General features: G+C 32.0%; 1 protein-coding gene across 3 annotated transcripts in view; it reads left to right on the forward strand.

Moving 5' to 3' along the window:
- The window catches only part of LOC129962675 (teneurin-m-like), a 707945-nt gene that overhangs the window by 250154 nt on the left and 433904 nt on the right, over positions 1–23887 (forward strand). The gene's annotated exons all lie outside the window — the stretch shown is intronic.

A 23887-nucleotide genomic window follows, 5' to 3' on the forward strand; every position in this document is an offset into this window, starting at 1 on the left:
TTAAAATTTATCAATATTAATATTTAAAATTTAACTAATATTAAAATTTACAACTTGAAATTGCAGTTATAACAATATACAAAAATGTCGGCGTCCTGGCATAAGGGTAGCGCGTCTTCCCTGTCACCTGGGCGTCCTGGCTTCTAGTCCCGGTTATGGCATGGTAGTTCTTCATCTGTTCTATCTTTGAGATGTGTGAATGTGCTCCCCTGTAAAAAGAGGTTTTACAAATGAATGTGATGTGTGAGTAGCTAAGACGTACTCTTGGCCCTAGTTGGCGCTACTAAAACAAGAGACGCTCCCTTGACTTAAAATCACTGACTTCGTCAGCGAGCTTGTCCATGGCAAGTGGCATTATAAACAACAACAACAAATATACAAAAATAAGTCTAAGACAATAAATCTATAATAACATTAATATTATATCCTGCTACATAGTAGTGATTTATAATATATAATAATCTATATAATAAATAAATCTATGATATTATATTCTACGATAAAAATAAACAATTTTCATCTTAGATAAATTTGAATAGTACGTCGTTTGGAGGACATCTTGGAGATCTTTGCTATAATACTTCCTTCAACAACTAAAATTTATAAAAAAAAAAAAAATAAAAAAAAAAATTGTAAAAATTTGACAAACATAATAACGAATTTCTTAAAAGTCAGATTATGTACTTAGATAATATATATACAATTTTTTAAATGACTAATCTTTATGAAATATCCATATACTGCAAATTAATTAATCTAAGTCATTACCAGATATAATCTATTTTTTTATACATTTTTCCTCGTTTCTTTTCGGCGCCGAACTTAAAAGATAAGCTCAAACATCTTGTTCCGCTGAAATTTTTCGTTCCAAAAGATACAACAAATAAATTTTAATAATGATGATGCCCTCCAGCATCATATTTTGTTCCCGGAGTGTTTCAAAGATTGTTGTTTCGCGTCGATTAATTATGTAATGATGAATGGCCAGATAAAAGGGGTAAAAGCACATTAACCAGCACTATAAATGGTCCACAAAAGAGGCTAATATTCGAATGCAGGCAAAGAGAAAGGGAGCTTCTTAATTGAACCTTAATGATGTTAAGGAGGTGAGAGAGGTCGAACTAAAAGAATATTTAATCACCACCCTGGGATGCCCGAAAGGCTGCGAGAAATTTTCAGATGGGAATGGGAAAGTTTAAAGTAAGTTTATGCGAAATATTCTGGAGTTAAAGATGTTTTGCTTTTCTCTTTGCGGAAGGTTAAACAGGTAATGTCATCGGTGGTCTTTCGGGAAAAGCAGTTATGATAGTTGTTGAAATGAATGCATTGTGGTAGTTTCCTTTGTTCCGAGTACCAGAACAATGCAGTTCCCCAACTTCAAGATCTGGATTTCTATGACAATCAAGCAACATCACTAATATTTTGCACCCAGATTTAAACATTGACATAGATTCTGTATAATTAAATGGATATTTGATGATGGAAAAAATAGGAAGGAACGTTCTGATTGCAGATCTATTGTAAATTTGCTAGTTCGGCTTTGTGCCTGGACAAAGTCAATTTCAAGATCTGAATATTATTCCAAGATCTGAACGTTGTTGAAAAGTAAGCAGCATGACGAGTGTTTTATATCTAGATTTTAAACACTGACATACATCAATAAAATTAATTAATAATTTGACTATAGGGAAAATCAACCAACTGACTCTCCGACCCGCCACGAAGGCACACGGATTTAAACCATAAGACTAAATGACCAGACCGCCGCAACATCAACACTTGCGGGAACTGTGGTTGAGTCCTAAGGGCCATCACAGGCCACGGTACAACCCTCCCCGAAGGAAGTACGTCCCGTCATCGTTGGTAGGAGTCAGATCTCCCACCTATTTGTGTACCCTCCAGGGTGGCGAGATCCAACCACCATGCCGGAAGCATTTCATCCTCATTTCGAGGTGCGCCCCCCCCGGGGGTTGACTATAGGGGAAAAAAGAACCTACTGCTTGCAAGTCTTTTGCATATTTACTATTTCGACTATGGCTCAAATAATTATTTAAATGTGCTAAAAATGTGGCAATTTATAAAATTAGAATTACAAAAATACTGAGACGAGCTATTTTATTCGGAGTTCCAAGACAAGACAATTCTCAAACTCCAGCACATGTATATCGTTGAAAAATAATCAGAATGAAAAATATTTAAAGCGAAATTTCAAACATTGGTATAAATCTATATAATTATATAAGAATTTAGCTACTGGAAGAAATGGAATATACTGCTTGCAGAGCTATTAGAATTTTACTAATACCTTTATGTACCTATTTAATACAAATCTTAAACTGAAGATTAGAATATTGCAAAAAGAAAGTAGCATGGCAAATATTTTATATCTAGATTAAACATCGACATCAGTCTATATAGTAAAATAATAATTTGACGATGATAAAAAAAGTACATATTGCTGACTGATCTATTTTAAATTTGCTAGTTCAACTACGACAAATCTCAAATCAAAAGCCTGAATATTGCTCAGAAAGAGGCAGAGTGACAGATGTTTTATATCTAGATTTTAAGCATTGGAATAGATAATTATGGTTATTAAACAATATAACCATAGAAAAAAGAATAGGCGTATTGCTAGCAAGCCTAGTGAATATTTATTAATTTGGCTATAGTTCAAATAATTGTTTAACAGTTTAAATTCCGTCAGTCAAGTGGTTTTTACATTGTGAAAGGAATACAACTGCAGCAAGGAAAAGAACCCTTTGTCTTCTTTTGCTTTTGTAATATCATTTTAATTTCAATTATATATTACATTACATTTTTAATCAATTTTAATGATTCAATACTATCGCATAAAGTCTAACTTATGAAAGAATTTTCTGGAAATGTAGTGATGAAAACTAGATACAACTAGTATTTGTAGATATAATCGATTGTACCAAATGCTCTTGGCTAACCAAAGTGTGTCACTAAAATGCCTTAAAACAACAATTTGGAATCGTTCTCACTTTCACCTATCAGTTGACATCGTTGAAGATATATGAATAGAAATAACTACACAGATTTATAAATTTGACAAGAATGAAACAGAGAAAAGTAAACGAAAATGTTTTTGTATTTGAATATTATTTTAAATCGGGTTCTAATCCAAGCATTATATCCTATACTTAGAATTATAGAATTTGTGAATTGATGATGATCGCATACATTGATGATGTCAAAAGAGTTACCATTGCCGCATGAGCACAAGGACGACATCTGCATCATCATTTCATCAAGAATTCAATATGGTATCTATTCAAATAAGAAGATAAATCTTTATTGTTTTTATTTATTTCTGTGTTCAATTATAATGAAAAAATTAGGCAAAGGATTATGAATCTATATGATTCAAAATTATCTCATTGTCATAGATAAGAAGATTGTGATCAAATTGTGAGAAGGCTGTAATTATTTTACAATACATAGTAGAAATGTCAATATTAACTTTTCCTCGTCTTTCTTTCTTATTAACATCAAAATCTTTTTGGAAAATGACCCCAGTTTCTTCATTTGCTTATAAAGGATAATCTTTGAAAAATATCATTGATAATGTTATGTCTTTTGTCAAAGCATGTAGAGTATACGTATTTAAGATTACCAAAATCTTTGAACCACTACATTTTTGTAAAACATCTGGTCCTTTGCAGGGAAATGTTTTATCCTGAAATACATTTTAAAGACTCAGAGAACTCCATTAGAACATGCTTCGAGCCAGTTAATCCTAATGGACTATATTCATGTTTTATAATGAATGAGCTATTACAAAAAATACACGCCATGACTTTTCTGAAAATAATTGGCTATTGCGAGAAATTACCCATATTATTGGAAATTATGGATTATCTTATAGATTTGCTCCTTATTTGGATGAATTTCATAGAGCAAAAGCCACTTATAGTTGTTTTTACGCATTAAAGTAGGCTAACAGCTATTCATACTTGACAATAGTGATATCGTTGTATATGTTTCATCTTAAACCTTTTATAATTAATAATAATATAATGTAAATATTTGGTATCAAAATATAATTATTTTCTCTTTGGTATTTTAACACTGTATCAAAATTTTATGAATTAAATTAAAAAGGCATTACATGCATTTAGTCTGACGCCTTCTTCAACAAGTGCACACATTCATCTATCCTTATTACAGTCCAGAGTCCCATCCTAACCCGAGATATATACATTTTTCCCATCATTACCATTCCGCCCCTGGGTCCAAAGGGGGGAAACAAAATTAGATACAAAAGACCGACCGGACAGATTAAAAGATACGTTTCTTCCCACCAGGCTGGTTCCACCCAGACAGTCAGTCGGGCCAGACGCTTTATCTTGCGCAGAACACGCTTTCCTACTCCTAGGGTCCCTGAGGAACTCATCAAGGCCTTAGTTCCGAGTCCCAGTGATAATTAATCTTTCCGGGCACTTCGGCAGCGTTCTGGCAAAAGATTGCAAGTGAATATTTTTTGTGTTGCTGGCTCTGATGTTCTTCTTTCGGTTTGGGCCGCGCTTTATGCGAAAACTTTGGTCATTAGCAATGCATGTTGTAGCTTAAGGGACAGGCCACAGATGCGGTGCCCTGCCTTTATTTTTGCGTCCCCCTTCCTTCCTTCTTTGGAATTTCCTCCTCCAGGAGTTTTGTGGATAATGGAGAAATGATTTCTGTACAATGCTCATAGGATTTCAATGGAAGAATTTGTCTGAAACTTGCCGTTTGTTTGGCGTAAGGGGAAATGGCAGAGGGGAAAAAATTGACGATTTTGTTTTAAAGACATATTATTTCATATTTGGAAATGAATTATCTATGGTGTTGTGAGGATATCAGCTTTGATGAATAGCGCATTTAGGGAATTGCAATGATTGCTTCCAGATGTGTTTATCAACATACATCTACATTTGTTAATCTCTCAGGACGATTCTGCATTGCGCTGAGCTAATGATCTATCTACGCTTTGAATCAAATACAGGAAGATTTAAGCAAGTTGTCTAGGAGTTTGTTCATAAAAAAATTTTGTATATAAGGTAGGCATCCATGCTTCCAAACCTGGTGCTTAACATCTGCCGAAATAGACAAATTTCATCAAATTGGTTACCACGGATTTTTTTTTATTATTATTATTTTCCCCCTGTTTCCCAGTGATTGCTTCCAGATGTGTTTATCAACATACATCTACATTTGTTAATCTCTCAGGACGATTCTGCATTGCGTTGAGCTAATGATCTATCTACGCTTTGAATCAAATACAGGAAGATTTAAGCAAGTTGTCTAGGAGTTTGTTCATAAAAAAATTTTGTATATAAGGTAGACATCCATGCCTCCAGATTTGGTGCTGAACATCAGCCGATATAGACAAATTTCATCAAGTTGGTTACCACGGATTTTTTTTATTATCATTATTTTCCCCCTGTTTTCCCTGTTTCGAAAAAGTTCTTAAGCATATCAGGGCAAACAAATATGAAAATTCCACTAAAATGATTCGATGATAAAATAAAAATCAGACTATATAGTATTTTGGAACTTTTCTTTAAAAATTATTTATATTGTTATAACTGATGATAAGCAGTTTTAGGAAAGTTTAAGAACTCCAGTTTGCTCTCAAAATATGGGTTGAGTAAAAAGTAAAATAAGATTAAAAAATAATAATAAATAACGCTTGTTTCCAAATAATACTGAAAAATCCAGTCACTTCATCATTGACATATTTAATTCTAAGATGCCGTAATTTAATGAGACAGAATATAGAATTTAATAATGTTCAAAAGAATTCTAGTAAATAACTGGAATCTTTTATTAAAACTGGGTGATTATATCCTTCAATTGTTAAATAAAACGATGGTAAATTCTTCATAAGTCTGTTTTTAAAAATGAATTAAAGTCTTCACTTTTTAAAAATGCTTATAATGAGATTTTTACAAAAAAGTAAAATAAAATAGGAAGATATGAGATATTTTCGAGATAAAAGATAAAACATGAATGCTATCCTATCTCATCTAGAACGTCTGGTGATATCAGTTTTAGTCATCGAAGGTAGTTATCTAGGATAAGGTATCCTAGGAAGGTATCTAGGATAGATTTTGTTAAAGTAAGTGAGAAGTAATATATATATACTTAATAATCCTGATAATACTTGATAATCCTGCTGAGAAATTTACAACAATGGTAGTAACAGAAAATAGTTTACTCGTTTTCATTTATTTCACAAATAAGATGCGAGTATAATCAGAATTGATACCTGAAATGCATTTTGATACGTTAGGGAAATTAAAAACAGGGATAAACAAAACAAAAAATAATGTAACTGAACATATAAAAGAGTAACACAATCTGAACTACCATTGGAAAGAAATGTGAATTTAAGAAAATGGTTTTAGGCAAAGTGAGGGGAATGTTGACCAATTGCATGTATGGAATTGATGCAATGTAGCCAAAAATGAGTCTCCGTCTTGCCAACGTATTAGAAACAATTTCAATTATAATTATTGTGATTCATCACGAAATCTACGGGTGGAATCATAATAAATATCACTGGACCTGGTTCAACCTTCGTGCAGGTGGTAGGATCCATCATGTAAATGAGCGTAAGCGATTATAAACTAGTATTAACAACAAGAAGAAGCGAGAACTTGCTTATTTACACAATGGTTCCACATCCAGATATCGATCGTGGTTACTGTCAATGTTATAAAATCAGAACATTTATCTCAGGAAATTACTTAGATTAAAATTATCGTTTAAAGTACATGATACATTGTAATTTATATAACTTACACTGAATTATCAAATGTAACTTTTCTTCAAAAGAAAAAAAAAATTGTTTCAAATTCTGCGTAAGTTCTTCGTGAAGCATTTCTTTCACTTTTTTTTTTTTTTTTCAAAATGAAATCGCGGTATTTCAGAATTAGAAAAGTGCTTTTAATGGAAAAAATGATTGAAAAGTTTCCACCTGATCTTAGATACGAACCGCTAACTTTCCCAAAAACACATCGGCGAAGTATAATCCCTCCATCAAACTCTTTGTGTTAGCTGGCTTCAGCATATCGCAGACTTCATCCCGACTTCCTGCTTAAATTATGCATTAGAAAATGTTGACAGAAACTTCTTCTGACAGTGGAAACCTTTTCCGAAGCGGAAAGTTTTTACTCTCATCAGTCGAAATTTTAATATCGATTTGAGAGAAATGCAACTTTCCCCTCTCATCCCTTTTCTCTTATTCCACTTTGTGGGAAACTCTGTGATTGACATCCTTAATGCATTCATAAAAGCTTCCGCTTTCGTTCAAATGTTCTCTTGGCGATTTTTTGTAATTTTTTTTATCCTTTTTGGCTTCCGTAAAAATCTCTGTAGAAATGCGACTGCATCTCTCTTTTTTTCCCTTCTACTTCATCGGCGGAATTATGTTCCCCGAGTTTGATGACTTTTGATCGAAAATGACTTTTTCTTCGCCACCTTTCTGTACTTTTTTTCTACTTTTCTTCCCAATATTTTTCTCCTGGCGTTTTCATATTATTCGTTCCTTTTTTTTTCCTTTCATTTTCTCTTCCGCTCATCTCTTCTTGATGCGGGTGGTTTTCGGTAGCAAGAGAGAGAGAGAAGTGAAAAAATGGGAGTGAGAGAGACTTACTCTGTTTGAAGTCACAAACGATCATCTCTATTACAATTCCGAGTTTCCAATAGGGTTACCAGGATTTTCTTAGCCAATAAATCGCCAAGAGAATCGCCATTGGCTTAAAGAGGTGGAAAAACTCTGTAGTGAATGTTGTAAGCCGAAATTTCTTACACATTTCCCATTCTGAAGGACCCATATTTTGATGAAGAAATGTCCGACGCTTAGAAATTAATTAGATAAATTATATCACAGATCCAAAATTAGCAAACAAATTTTTAAAAAAAGATAAAATACTGATTTATGGTAATTTTTTTAAAAAATCCATTTTAGATTGTATATTTCTTACTTTCTCTGTAACATAGTGATACAATATGGATGAATGCAGATATTCGCATTTCCTATTTTTCATTGTTAATCGGCTGTGTTTTTCGGTTTTTTAATGCATTTCCATTGAAAAAATTGTAAGTGAGTAAGATCAAGAGATCTCGGAGGACAATGATGGAGAATTCATTTTCGATATACTTTGGATACAACCATTTTTGCGGGAATATATTTTTTGAATTTTATCAAAATTATATAATAAATATGCGAGATCGGAGAAGTTTCAGAAGCACCTTCCTCATAATGATTTAGTGAATAGAGCTGGTCCTTTTTGTCGGTATATATTTATTTTGGTTTCCTTCCGGATTTATTTTTCGTTGCATTTGTGTCAGATTTTCGGATTTTTAATATTTATGTGTAAATTCTTTGCATTAGTAAATATTAAATATTTTAATTAAAAAATTGCATAACGAATTTTTTAAAGATGTCCCTGGTTTAACCATTTTAAACCGCAAAAACAAACTGGCATTGCTTATTATTTAGAAATATATTTTTTACTTTCACAGATTCCAAAAAATTATAATTAACGTCTGCTGGGTGAAGCAGTTTCTACTTATTTTTATTATAAAAGTGCTGTTTGTTAAACCCATTACCGTTAAGTTGTCCTTAAGATCTCCTGATCTTACTACTTACCATAGTTTTCAATGAAAGTCCATTAAATAATTACTCATGTTTCAAAATCCAGTTTTTACGATATTTTAATTCAATCTCATTTACACCGGCCTCACTGATTAGCTGATATTTTAAGGTCTACATTCTTGAATTTTAAGAAAAATCATTGGAATTTTTCTTCTAACTTAGATAGGTTTTATAGAGAAATTATTTATTATTTTAACTATATCCATTTAATTTTAAAAGTGACGATATTTTAATTTTTATTTTAAACCTTTATATATCGTTTTAACAACCGCGGTGGCCTGGTGATAAGGCCTTGGCTTCGAAACCGGAGGGTTTCAGAGTCGAGGTCCGATTCCACCGAACAACCATCGTATAAGCGGGTCTGGTGCACTTTAAATCCGTCGGGGGCAAACGTCCACCAGCTGTGGGGGTATGGAAGTTTGGGAAAGGGTGGCAGCTCAGATATCGCCTTCATCATCTGACCGTGGTTCAAAATTACTAGATCCGTCCCAAAATAACCCTAGTGTTGCTTTTAAAAGGGAATTTTAATATAACTAAACTAAACTACGTTTTAACGATGCCAGTTACTATTTCCTTGCATTAAATTTTGTTTTAGAGCATCACTGCTGTAAAAGGAAATCCATATCCTTATTCCCACACAAATCAAATCTATCAGAAATATATGAGAATATTTTATTACAGGGTTATCGTCTATCAAGTATAATATAGTGCTTCATAATTTTTACTTCATAATATATATATATATATATATATATATATATATATAATATAACATTATTTTGGTTAAAGTAAAGTGCAGGTTTGAAGACCTAGACGAGACGTTGTATTTTTAATTTCGTTTTATTTTCTTTTTAATATCCATCTCGGGAAAGCAATTTATTTACAAGCAGACGCAGCGCCGCACAAAAGCAGAAGTAAAGAAGGAAGGCAAAAAGGAACTAAACAAATGATCACTAGTCTTATATAACATAGGATTTCCGGCCATGCGCCGATGGAATACATGTTTTGACCTCTGACAAGGGCAAAGTATCACTTTCATTTGATATGTTATACTGATGGCGCATTCTTTTTTGCAGAGGAATTAATTAAACCGAAAGTGGAATTGGATCACGAAATAAGAGAATATTTTAGAATGAAGTTATTATGGGCTAAATTAAGATAAAATCTTGGAAATTAATTAAATTGAAATTAGAATTTATATATATATATATATATATATATATATATATATATATATATATATATATATATATATATATATATATATATATAACGTTTTTTTTTATAAATTCCAAATGCTTATTTTTTTAAAAAAATGTATTACTTATTTTAATATATTTGTGAAGACTAAGTCACCAATGAGAAAATAAATAAATCGATCTATTAGCTAAGCAAAGTGGTGAATTGTTTCTCTTATCCTTTATGAATTTTCTTGAAAACTATTTCACTTGAAAGAAACTAAAAAAAGGAAATAACTGAATTCTGATTTACTTTGAAAACAAATGGTTTATTCTGCCTGCTGTCTTAATTTTTTAGTCAAAAGAACAAATTTTATTGGCAATACAACAATTCAGAATATTGGTACAAAAAAAGTTGAGCTGTCTCGGCTTATTTCCAGATATTTTAAAACCTTCTTCCAAAACACACACCTTCCACTTGCTGAGAACAGTTAGTGCAGTGCATTATTTAACGCACCAGCAACCGCAAGGTGTGACTCGGCTGTCAAGACTTAATTTTGGCAGACGTGTGCAATGTTTGGCAGAAGAACTTGTTTGTAAAGAATATATTTTTTCAACTCAGAATGAAGTTTCCTTTACTTCCTAAGAAACCGCAATGTTGTTGACACACACCCAGTAACAGTACTATATATTTTCAGTGGAACTTTGGCAGGTGATCTTTTTCTACTAAGTTGAACAAAAATATTTAGCTTCACCAGTTCATGGATCTATTTCTGGGAGAATTTATTTAAAATAATTTGATGCTCATTTATTCTGATTACTTTACCTTGAACTCAATTCTTTCACTGAACCTGGTTCGCTGCTGGCATCCTGGCTTAGAGATAGAGTGTCTTCCCCGTGATCTGGGCGTAACGGGTTTGAGTCCTGGTTCGGGAATGGTTGTTTATAACCCTGTGTTCTATCTGTGAGGTGTGTGAAAGTGTCCCCCTATAAAAAGGTGTTCTGCAAGTGTGTGATTGTCATCTTCAAATGAGCTGGAAGTCAGACTTCTGCCCTCGGGTTCTCAAGGGCCTTTACCCTCTAAAGTTACTGCATCCTCTTTCCGTTGTAAAGCGGACACGGCATCATCATCAACCTGATTCGCTGAATCAATACATTGGTTACTTCATTGATTGGATATATGCCCAATAATTCTCAGTAATCCACAGATAATCAGATTAGATGCCGAAGTAATGAATGCACTGCATTAGTAGAAGTTCAGTTAAAAATACATTAGTAGTAATTCTTATTGCCTTTATTATATAAAATTATACAGAAAATTATATTACTATATAATAATTATGAAATATTATGAAATTTGAACAGTCTATTGTTTTCACTTTTCTCACCAAGGTCGCTGTCTTGGACATGCAGTGGCTTGTTTTCCTTTTCACATTATCCACTCGACAGTCTGAAATACCAGAGTGTTTTAGCGCCAGGTTGGCGCATTGCCTGATTATATAGTGGCTATTATATAAGCATTTTAGTTTAATGTATAACAGCGTTCACTCAAGGCTTAGATAACCATTTGACATTGTCCCATTGGCGTCACGTAATGCTCCTGATGTAGGCGTGACCTTTTATTGCGCACAATAGTTGGCCTCGTATGAACGCTGCTTATGTGCCGAAGAACATAAGAAGAACACCAAAGTAATAACTGAAAAATTCTTACAAAAGCAATTTTATCTTTCATGGTTTAATTTTAATGTATAGCTCATTGACAAGCAAGCAAAATATAAAGTGTTTTCTCCATCGCAAAAATTTGCTTCATCTTTTTGAAATGTATTTGTTTATTTTTTTTAAAAATTTAGAATCTCTGCAAAATTTCATGGATGGAAGATGAAAGAAAATATATTAAAAGTATTATTTTGAGTGTATTTTCTTTATGGTGCATTTTGTTTGGAATGTTTAATTTTTTTTTATCTCTTTTCTCGCTTCCATTAACATAAATACCTAAATTTCTTCCTATATTAGATATTTTTTTTTAATTTCCTTTAGTTTAATAAACATCGATAACAATTTTGATTATTAATAATAAAATATCAGTTAATAAAATATGAATTATATAAATATACTCAAAATTAGATAACACCAAATAATGCACCTCCTTCCTTTCTTATTAGAAATAAATATTAGATGATGTTTGTTAGTCAAATTAGAAATAAATATTAATTTTAAAAGTAATAAACAATTATATGGAATAAAAAGAAGGAAAAAATGGAGATGAAGACTTTTTCAAGGGTGCCTCAAATTTTTGTTAGTTAAAGCCACACTCATATTTGTTAGTTAGAAACCACTCTCATGTTTGTTAGTAACAACAGACCCATCAGAAATTTCGTTATTAAGATATTTCCATTCCTATCATATTATATTTCTAAAATTCAGTGTCATTTTCGGAAGACTATTACAGAATTACAAGCCAAAAACTCGCCATAATGAAATGAAATAAAATTTTATCGCCACACGCACGATCGTTTCTTTCCTTTAATGGAATCATTGAAGATAATTGGCAAAGGATTCTGTTCTGTAAATATGACTTGCCCATCTTGTTGGATGGATAGAAACTTATTCGACGCCTTTCTTGACATTTATGCTGGTTTTGATTCTAGTCATTGTTCCACCATGCTTTGCTGATACGATCCTTTTCAAACTCTCTTTCACATGCGAAATTTGTTTGTATGTAAAAAAGTTTCTTACATCATTTTTATTTTTACTAGTTCATCGGGGATTTTTTTTTTTTTTTCATTTCCAGCATGGTTTATTACGCAGTTTGATTCATTCAACAAGGTTGTGCTATTAAACAAATATTTCATTTCTTCTCACTAATGTACAATGGGTATTTATCAAGAGTATGCCCAAAAGGCTATCTGTTGCAATGCTTATAGGGGGCTTATTTACTGTTCCATGATGATCTGCTTTCTTCGATTCCTGCTAGCTCATATTTGGAAGAAAACCTAATCGAAAGTTCCCATTTTGAAATAATTTTCAGTCCAGAAACGCGTTGTAAATTGTAACAGTATGGGTATGCTGCAAAAATCTTACTGCTTCCGACAGTTAAGAATAGTTTCCTTTGCAGTGTCGTTTTTCTGTGTGGAGTTGGGCCCTTACATATTGTGTATAAATTGGCTCCGATGAGTTGGTGGTTGATTGTCTACGTAAAAGAGACTAATATACACTAATAGACTAATGTAACACTAATAGAAAGAGACTAATATAATGTATATTCTCACCTTCAAAAAGTATGATAACGAATAACAGATTGTGTAGAAATAATATTTTATATTAAATATTGCTGAGTTCAATTCTGTGAATTTTTTCCGCTGGTCTTCGGAACATTGTTGGCTGTTTTGCTGCTATGCGAAAGAGGAATTCAGCCAAATGTGACAAACTGTGTTTCAAGTCTATCTCCTAACTTATAAAAATCGATTCATCTAATATCAAATAATTCTAATTCCAGCTCAATTACATCCGGCAGCTTGTCAGACTGGCTATATTTTGTATTGCGTGATGTGTCTCATTTGGTATCGCTTTTGATAACAAATAAATTTTTCTAATACAATTTTTCTACTTTAAGCTATATTCTTATTCGGAAAAATTTTATTTGACTGATTTTTTTTGTCGTGTGACATTTTAAGCCAAATTTTGCGCAGTAGCTTCTGAGGGTAAAGACCCCTGAGCACCCGAGGACAGAAGTCTGACTTCTAGCTCAAATGAAGATAGCACACACACACTCGCTTGCACAACGCCTTTTTACAGGGCGGGGGGGGGGCTCATTCACGCACCTCACAGAGAGAACACAAGGAAGAGAACAACCATGCCCGAACCAGGACTCGAACCCGGAACGCCTAGATCACGGGGAAGACGCGCTACCCCTAGTACAGGACGTCGGCATTATACTGACTGTTGGAACTATTTAAAGCAAATATATGTTCATTCAGAGACCAAATCATTCAGCTTAATGTTGAATGCTGTTGCCTTTATCTTTTTATCTACTCTAATCTATTGTTGACTTTAAAAAATTTTTAAGAAGATGAGCGATAAGTACAGAATCTTCTATTATATCTTATTTACATTCAAAAATACATTATATTGAAAAGTTATCATATAGAATGTCACAGCAATTTAATAAATGAACAGCAATCCATGCTTATCTGTTGTTATATCGTACAGGTCTTTGTCAATACTTTCGCTGCGAGTCTATCGGAAAAATTTTTCAAGTCACGTAAGATAAATTGCCTGATATTTGGTCAATAAAATAGTAATAGAAATATGGATTATCCATATGGATAAGGATAAACAAGATGTTTCCGATCATTATAAAGGAGCAGGATGTTAAATGTATCAAACAAAATATTGATTATATACCTTTCTTTATTAAATTACATATCTTTTATAAAACAAATATAAAGTCAAAAAAGAGTAATAGTTAAAGGAAACTAAGATATCAGATTATAGACAGTGACTTAAATAAATGTTGACATGTATAAAAAATTAAAATTCGTTTTTGAATAGAGTTTTAAGAAGCAAATTTATAATGCTTTTAAGACATTAGGATTTGATAAAAACTTTATTCTATGGAAAGTTTTCAAAAACAGGAAATAGAGACATATAATTTATTATAATATGGATTTTAATTTTTGAAAAAAAACCCCCATAAGCATAGATTTTGTAATGATTTTTACAGATTATAACCATGTTTGATAAAAACGAATATAGTAAAAAAAAAAAAATGGAATATAGGTCATAAACTACCTTCTAAAATCGTAATAAAAATTTCACTTTTAGGCAAAAGTTAAGAAGCACAGATTTTTTAATGATTTTTCTGTTACTCTACTTATTTTTCAAAATGAAAGTAATATACCAAGCAAATTTTAATGCAATTGAATTCATACTAATCGACCTCGATGAAGCAATTTTTTTCATATTTCACCTTTGTCAAAGGAGTGTTGTCAGTGCTTCAAAGTACAAAAATACGTTGGTAAAAAATACAAGGTGGACACAAATAAGATGGTAAATTTCATTAACTGAATGACGTGTGAAATATTATTTGCAAGATAATACTGTAATGTCTTGATCTAGACTGATCAAATAACGAAGCAGAATTTCCAGACAATTCTTTATTTTACAGCCCTATATATACACAAAAGAACAACTTGTTCTAATCTTGGTTAAATAAATAGTTATTTACACCTGTAGTAGGAGACACAACAGTCGAAGTCAAAGGTTTATCTTGAAACTCAGTTCTCCATCAATACGGAGAAACAACACTACAAGGAACTAACAGGTTGTTAGTCAACACGACCACTCCAGAGGTAGTTCTCGGACTCCGAACTCGTGGGTGTAGTCCAACAGTCTGCCTGCAATTCGCTTCTTCTCCTCTCCCTAAAAAAGAAAAAATCTCCGCACTTTATTTCGGCAACAATCTCAGCCTCTTAATTTACATTCGTCATTTGAGCTCTCTTTCGGCCAATCGGGATTCAGCAATATGCTCCCTTAGTGGCGCCAGTAGGTCGTGGGAAGGTCCTTTTAGTGATGCACCTTTCATAACTAACTATTCAGGAACACGGAGTTATCATAGTCCTTTCACAATGAGAAACATTTAAGATCCAGATGTTTGGACACTCCTTTCTCCTTGAAGGTACTATCAATATCTCTTGGACGAGGAATTCCAGCATTTCGTCTTTCACTGTAGTCGCTAATGAACAGATGCGAAACCACCCAGGTTAAAAGATCCAACATCTGGCTATCTCGAGGAGTTTAGTAATTAACAGCGATGACACAGCTGGCTGTAAATGTCTTATTAGTACTGGGGAACGGGGAATGTTACAATACGCATTCAATGGAAGTTAATTACAGCTGCGTTAGAAGAAATTTGGCCTTTGATATTTCAAATCTACATCTGATTAAGATGTAGTTTACTCTTGTTCAACGTCCTTTTTTGTATTTTAGTAGGCATAGAGGCTTCATAATAACGCTGAAAAGGTGAAACCATATCTGCTGTTTCATTTAAATTCCTCCGCTATACAAGTCTAACTCAGGAAAGAAAAAATAGATACACTGTATTTTATTACATCGACATGAAGGTTCTCAATAAATGCGGCAATATGGCATTTTCAGAGAAAACAAAAGCAGTCTCATAAAACGTTTGCGGGAAAAAGTAAACCTTATGTTTCAAAATCTTATCTAACGTTTCTATCTAATCAATCTAACGTTTCCCTAAAGTAATTAATACTATGTCAACTTTTCAAATGGTTCATCTGGTTCGACATTGCTTTTGAATATTCGATACAAAAAACTTTCCATCCCTTTCTCTTCCCATAAAAAAAAAGAACCAGATGAAGATAATAAGATAGATAGTCAGGATATTCCAATATATGTTCCATTTCGTGTTTGCAACGCTATTTAAATAACCAAAAAGGTTATAGTCACTTTAGTAGAAAACGTGCTATGTATGACTGCAAGTAAACATTCTTTTTGTTCAACTGATTTATTGACACCCATTATTTGAAAACTAAATTTACTATAAATGATTTTACATGTATGCCTTTACCTTGTCTATATTAAGTCTATCTAAAGTTTAATAAAAAAAGAAAGTATATTGCAAAAAATTATGTACATATATTCTGAAACATAGTCAAAAGACGTAGATTTATTATCCATCTTGATTACACGTGGAAACTCTGCCTTGACTCCAAGAGTTAGGAAAACGGTGAAGAAAAACATATCATTAAAGACACTTCAAGAAACAAAATATAGCATGCATACCGAAATCTAAGGAGAAGTGCTTTAAAGTAATTTAAAGGTTAAATTGAATTTCAACTATGCCTCAAGACATATTAGATTACTCAAAAAATAACAGATTTAATCTTTTTTTAATTAAACAAACCATTTGAGTTACACATCACTGTATAGAGGAAGGATCAAATTTTATATGTTGTATTCGGAAAATACAGGTAAAATCGGCGCTATTGTTTGTTTACAAGAAAATGGCAATGCCTCCGAAAAAATCATTATGTGCTCTAAAGTATGCGAAAAGGGAATCCATTGTTTCATTGCATCGTGCATTTCGTTTTAAATAAAAAATAATAATAATAACTGCCTCTTCATAAACAGATTTATAGGTAGTACAAGAAATTCTTAAAAAATTATTGCATATGTAAGGGTAAAAGCACTGATTATCTTTGCACATCAGATTAAAAATATTAAAACCGCCTTCCTAACTCTTTTGAACATAATCATAGGAAATCCACAAACATACCTACCTTGAAATGTTGCAACCAACGTTATGATGTGTGCTTAAAATCTATGCCTGCACATCTTTGTAACAATTTAATATGCAAAATCAAATTGTTACAACTAGTTTAATAACCAGAAACTAATTACTTAACGTGTGGTAAACAGTGAACTTCGTAATCGATGTCTGTCGAATAATAAATGGACCTTCTATTAACTGCATAGAATAAAAATTTCGTTTATGGTCGTACCTCAGAAAAAAATATTTTAAAGTTATTCTTTCTGTTTGAATAACCCTGTATAAAGGCCATAGAAAAAAAATATAACATGTACAAAATTTCATTCCTTTTCTCGAGGAACAGATCAAAGTTTGAACTAACAATCTCTTTTCATTATTTTCTAACGCCAACCTTTACTCACAATACTGCGGAACTAAAAATATCTTTTTTCTGAAGAAAGCACTACATCCTCCTCTTTCAGGGTTAAGTCCTGGTAAGGAAATCCAATAGCAGAGCAGTAAATGAGAAGAAGAACCAATCAGCGAGGTGCTCGGGTCACAAAATAACCGCAAAAGCAAATCGTATTTACCAAGCATCTGCTGGTCAGCGTGATATTATATTAATAAGGAAGGATACATTCTCATCCCCTGGGGTTATGTACTTAGAACCTTTATGGGGGTCCCTTGGGGACTAGGGGAAGCAGCGGACGAGAAAAGAAAAAAGCGATGGAATGGTCGGGGGTTTTCTAGAAATAGAATGAAACAGAAATTGAATTTTCTAAAGATCTTTTTTTTGCTCCTCTTTTGTCTTAATTTCACCGTGTCAGACGATACAGCAAAACGTGTATCATTTCCTGAAATGAATCGCTTTCATTTATAAGTTCGTTTGAGACTGTTATTTCGTATTTTTCTTTTCCTTGCCATTAACTGTAAAAAAGCAAAGGAAGAAATCTTAACCGAAAGAAACTATATAAGTAACCGCTTGGCATGAAATTGCACCTAATCGAATCGCTTGTTCCGTAAAAGCGATAATTTTGTTTCTTTCTTCTTCTTTTTTTCTCGCGTTTCATTGGTTTGGAGAAATTGACTACCATTTAGTTGACTTCAATTGAAGATTTTTTTTTACTATCTGTTGTAATAAGTACATTTAGGTTGCTAGTGTTTATTAGTTTACTTTTCTCTGGTACTATGAATGATGTGGTCATTTTTTGCTTTCGGTACTGCTGGCAAACCAATTGTGTCATTCGCTTTTGGATCGGGTTTACATATGCTCTTCCACTTAATCACTCAAATGAAGGATTTTTGAAACATATGAACCTTAGTTTTATTAATATTTTACAGATCCCTGTACTAATTGAATATTTTCTTTTGGTTTTTGATAGTACAGACACTGTATCAATAGAGAGTTTATTAATCTTTCATCTAATCATCATGCAGATAGTTTTATTCTTCAATTCTATCCCAAAGCAGGCACTTCAAATATGAGGATGAAAAGCTTTCGGCATGGTGATTGGTTCTCCCCTCTAAGGTGGGAGCAAAAAGGGTGTAGGATCGGACATCCCCTACCAATGACGGGACGCGCCTCCCACAAGAGAGGTTGTACTGAGGCTGGTGATGGTGCTTAGGACTCAACCTTAGTTCCCACTAATACTGTCGCGGCGATCCGATCATTTGGATTTATCCATATCTCAAGGTCGGAGTAGTCAATTTGTGATTATTCTACAATCCTGCTTTGCGTGCAGTTGATCAATACTGATTGTATTTAATTCTAACTAAAATCCTTTCAATTAAACTTTCCTGGTACTCATTGCACATTGATTATCATTGTACCTCGTTTCTTGACAAAAATTACCCAATTTTGCCTTCATTCTAACAATATATTGTTTGCCAACGGATTCTAAAACTCTCCGAGCTTTTGCGCATGCGTTAGGTTGTGTTTAATTCTGCAAATTAGGTGTGAGAGGAAGGAGGAGGTTCATTTAGCAATAAAGTTGTCTAGAAACGCGCACATTCTTCTGCGTCTCACCCTTAATGAAATAGAATCATCGAAAGGTGATCGGCCCAGGATACTGAAACGAATTGTATTCAGTATCATTCTATTTTCTTTTGTTTGCGAATATTTGAATTTAGATGTAACGGACATTTGTATTAACCTCTATTTTCCTACGTACTTATAAATTATACTTTGTTCAGTTTTTTTTTATTCATTTCTAAAAATTCTTTCTTTTTAACCTATACATTCGTTTGCATATGATTTGATTCTCCTTTTTAGATTCGTAACAGTAACATTTAAAACACATGAATTAAAGACAATAATATTTTGTTACATTTTTTGATTTATGCATTGCATATGATTTAATTCTTCTTTTTAGATTCGTGACAGTAACATTTAAAACAGATGAATTAAAGATAATAATATTTTGTTACATTTTTTGATTTATGCATTGCATATGATTTAATTCTTCTTTTTAGATTCGTGACAGTAACATTTAAAACAGATGAATTAAAGACAATAATATTTTGTTACATTTTTTTATTTATGCATTGCATATGATTTAATTCTTCTTTTTAGATTCGTGACAGTAACATTTAAAACATATGAATTAAAGAAATAATATTTTGTTACATTTTTTGATTTATGCATTGCATATGATTTGATTCTCCTTTTTAGATTCGTAACAGTAACATTTAAAACGTATGAATTAAAGACAATAATATTTTGTTACATTTTTTGATTTATGCATTGCATATGATTTAATTCTTCTTTTTAGATTCGTGACAGTAACATTTAAAACATATGAATTAAATGCTATAATATTTTATTACCTTTTTTTCGATTTATGCATTGCATATGATTTAATTCTTCTTTTTAGATTCGTGACAGTAACATTTAAAACATATGAATTAAAGACAATAATATTTTGTTGCAATTTTTATTTATGCATTGCATATGATTTAATTCTTCTTTTTAGATTCGTGACAGTAACATTTAAAACGTATGAATTAAAGACAATAATATTTTGTTACATTTTTTGATTTATGCATTGCATATGATTTAATTCTTCTTTTTAGATTCGTAACAGTAACATTTAAAACACGTGAATTAAAGACAATAATATTTTGGTACATTTTTTTATTTATGCATTGCATATGATTTAATTCTTCTTTTTAGATTCGTGACAGTAACATTTCAAACATATGAATTAAGTACTATAATATTTTATTATATTTTTTCCATGAAAGTAAATTATGAAACGTCTAAAGAAACGCCTTTTATTTATGAAAAAAAAAACTATTGTTAAGTTAAAATGTATTCCGAAGCACTTAATTTCAAGAATTCAGTGGTATATTTTTTTTCTCATTTAGTTTCAAAAGGCTATAAAATAAATAAATAAATAAAGACCGCAATAAATACTTCATCTTTCCATAGCATAAATTTTGCGCAACTATTGCAGTTTTCCACGTCATAAAAGAGAGGGGACATAAATTTAAATATGAATCCGCGGATTCCCGGGCTCATATCCCTTTAAACAAATATTTCATTCCTTGCAATCTATCTCGAGCATTTCTATAAATATTTTGTATTATTTATTTATGTTTTGTCGTGTCTACAGACTCTTATTCAAAATTTTCCGAGGAGCTGTTTGTTGAAATTTGTTTATTTTCAAGACATCAAATATATTATTGTCTTATGACGTATATATGTTTTATTTGCAAGTAATGTTAACTTTTTATCAAAAGAAAAGCATTGAGAAAATGTCACTGCATGCGCATGACGTGATTTATTCTTCTTCTAGCCGCCTTTGAGAATCAGTTGATTAAGCTTAAAGTACTTGTTGTATTTAATTTCTCTTGAATTTTTTATCCATTATTTGGATAACTATAAACTTTCAACAAAGAATTTTTAATCGTACAATTGCAATAGACATTAAACTCATATTATTACTTCTGTTATTGTATGCATGTAGAGTCCTAAAGGAGTCAAGTCTTATGACATTAAAGGGCCATTTAAAAAGTAACCGATCGGGTAATCTGACTTCTAATTGCATGTTGTATTTTGAAGCATTGTAACTTCACTTCCACATTTCTCACGTAAACTATGTAGTAGTTTGTTTCTTTATGTTTCTTTAGTAGCCTATTTTGGTACAGTTTATTCTTATTTCTTTCCGTATAAAAAAGAATTATTGTGTCTCCTTCTACAGTAAGTAAAACCATGATATATGGCATGATCAGTTTCAGATCTCATTTGGCTAAACAGTATCATTTCTTTCTGGCATGAAACTCTGGAGATTCCGAATTTGGAAGTATATTGTGGTGAACAGAAAGTAAGTGCAGTATTTTGGCTTGGTCCAGATTTCTTATCCTTTTCTATATTGAAAGAAAAATACAATGTCACATTTATTCAATAGTGCATCTCCTAGGTACAACCAGAACATTTTTTTTTAATCCGAAATGAAAAAAAAAAACTACATTCTTTTTTTCTTCTCCTTTTTTTTCCTTTCATTTTTTCGTATAAGATGTATACAAAGAGAAAATATTGGAATCTCTGAAAAATTCGATCTCAGACTTTTGATATATCTCCTGCTTTGGACTAACCTGGGCCCTCCAAAAATTTCTATTATATCTGTCTGTCTGATACCACGATGACGCAACAACCGATAAGGGTCTCTTCGAAACTTTCCATCATATATTTAACAAAGGTGCTAACCCTCCATTCCTACATAGAATTGTGAACCTTGGACATAGCTATAAATGCAATGCGCTCTCAGATTTTGACTTTGAGTCACACACGTGAGCACTTTGAGTTTTACATTTAAAAAAGCCAAATATGTATTTCGGATTTTTTTTTCAACCGATTGAATCAAGCCATAGCACAAAATTATAATTTTAATAACCAAATCACATTTTTTTTTTTTTATTTGAGTCATTGAGGTTTTTTTTTTTTTTTTTTTTTTTTTTTAATTATCATGCTTAAATGTATGCAGAAATACAGACAGTCATATGGCCAATCCTTTTACGAATTTGATTGAGATTTTCTTAAAGATTTACAGTATAGATGTTAAATCTATGTACTGATTGTTATTAAACTAGCTCTTTAAGTTTTATATTATCATAATCATCTTTACTCGAGTTGAGAGGCAGGCAGAAAGACTTCCTGTAAATGAATTTTGAAATTATTGATAAAAAAATAAAAAAAAATTGGTCTAAAGATCACATATTAAATTGCATCCATCTAGCTCAGAGCGTTTCAAAGTTATCTTATCCATAGACAAAAAAGACAGATATAGTTAGTTCCCCAAGCATGTTTTTGATTCAAGAAAGCCGAAAAAGTATATTGCTCTTTCTACATTTACTGCTTATTATCGTCTGTGGTCTTTGCCGGACCACCAATTTATAAGATATATAATGATATTTTAATTCTAATTTCAATTTAATTAATTTCCAAGATTTTATAATCTTTATATCTTAATTTAGGCCATCGTAACTTCATTCTAAAAATATTCTCTTATTTCGTGATCCAATTCCAATTTCGGTTTAATTAATTCCTCTGTAAAAGTAATGCGCCATCAGTACTACGCATCAAATGAAAGTTCGAATGAATACTTTTCGTTGCCCTTGAAGAGGTGTCAAAGGTCAACACTTGCATTGAATTGGCGCTTGACCAAAAATCCTATCTTATATAAGACTAGTGATCATTTGTTCGTCCCTTTTTGCTTCTTTCTTACTTCTGCTTTTGTGTCGCGCTGCGCCTTCTTGTATATAATCATACTTGACACTCGGAAGAGAATAAAACGAAATTAAGAATACAACGTCTCGTCTATGTCTTCAAACCCGCACTCTGCTTCAACCAAAAATATGTTACATATATACTCATGGTGGCTCTATCATGTCCAAGATCCATAATTATTAAGAATAACTGATACTTTTACTAAGGATTATACGTGAAGATCTGAGCGAGAAATAATGGTTTTTCATGCGTTATTAAAATGGTATGTTTCATATATCAGGAAACTCCTGATTTTCTTAGTCTCATTTTAAGTAACTATCAGTTGATTGAATGATGGAAAGTTATAACACGTAATATAAGTTATCAGGATTGCATAACTAAGGCTTTGAGCTGGTACTCCTAAATATCAAAAAAACAAAATTCATTTGGATTTTTTTTTTTTTTTTTTTTTTTTTTTTTTGTTGGGAAGAGGAAGGCAATATTGTGAAGGATATTCAATTCAATTTACGATGATTCAACAAAAATCCAAAATCTAAGGAAACGGAGAGGATAATTAAAGAACAGATTATTACAGGCCAATTTGTATACGTATAGATTTAATACTCCAAACTCTCCTAAAAATCAAGAAACGTACTGTAATATTATCTATCTACTCTAAAAAAGATCAGACGCAATTGAAATGTTTGAAACAATGGGATAAAATTTTACTGTCGCATATTCTTGAGTAAAATGTAAGATTAGAGAAATATGTATAAAAATGATCTACACATACTCCTTGAGCATAAAGCATACTTAAGAGGCAATTGTTATGAATTTTTAAGTTCACAATCAGGTTGTCGAAAGAAGTCCCGAATTAAAATAATTATACAAATAATTTAAATTTCATAACTTAATGCATTTTTATTGTTTTAGAGTCTTAAGAATTAACAGTCATTTTGCAGCCGAAGACGAACATAAAACGCTGTTTCATGTCTTAGCCTGTTGTGTTAGTTCATGGTAGAAACGGCTGAGATGGATGAGATTGCGCCATCTGGTGGCGCGTC

Source organism: Argiope bruennichi, chromosome 3, assembly GCF_947563725.1.
Source record: "Argiope bruennichi chromosome 3, qqArgBrue1.1, whole genome shotgun sequence".
In the NCBI taxonomy this organism is placed as follows: domain Eukaryota; kingdom Metazoa; phylum Arthropoda; class Arachnida; order Araneae; family Araneidae; genus Argiope; species Argiope bruennichi.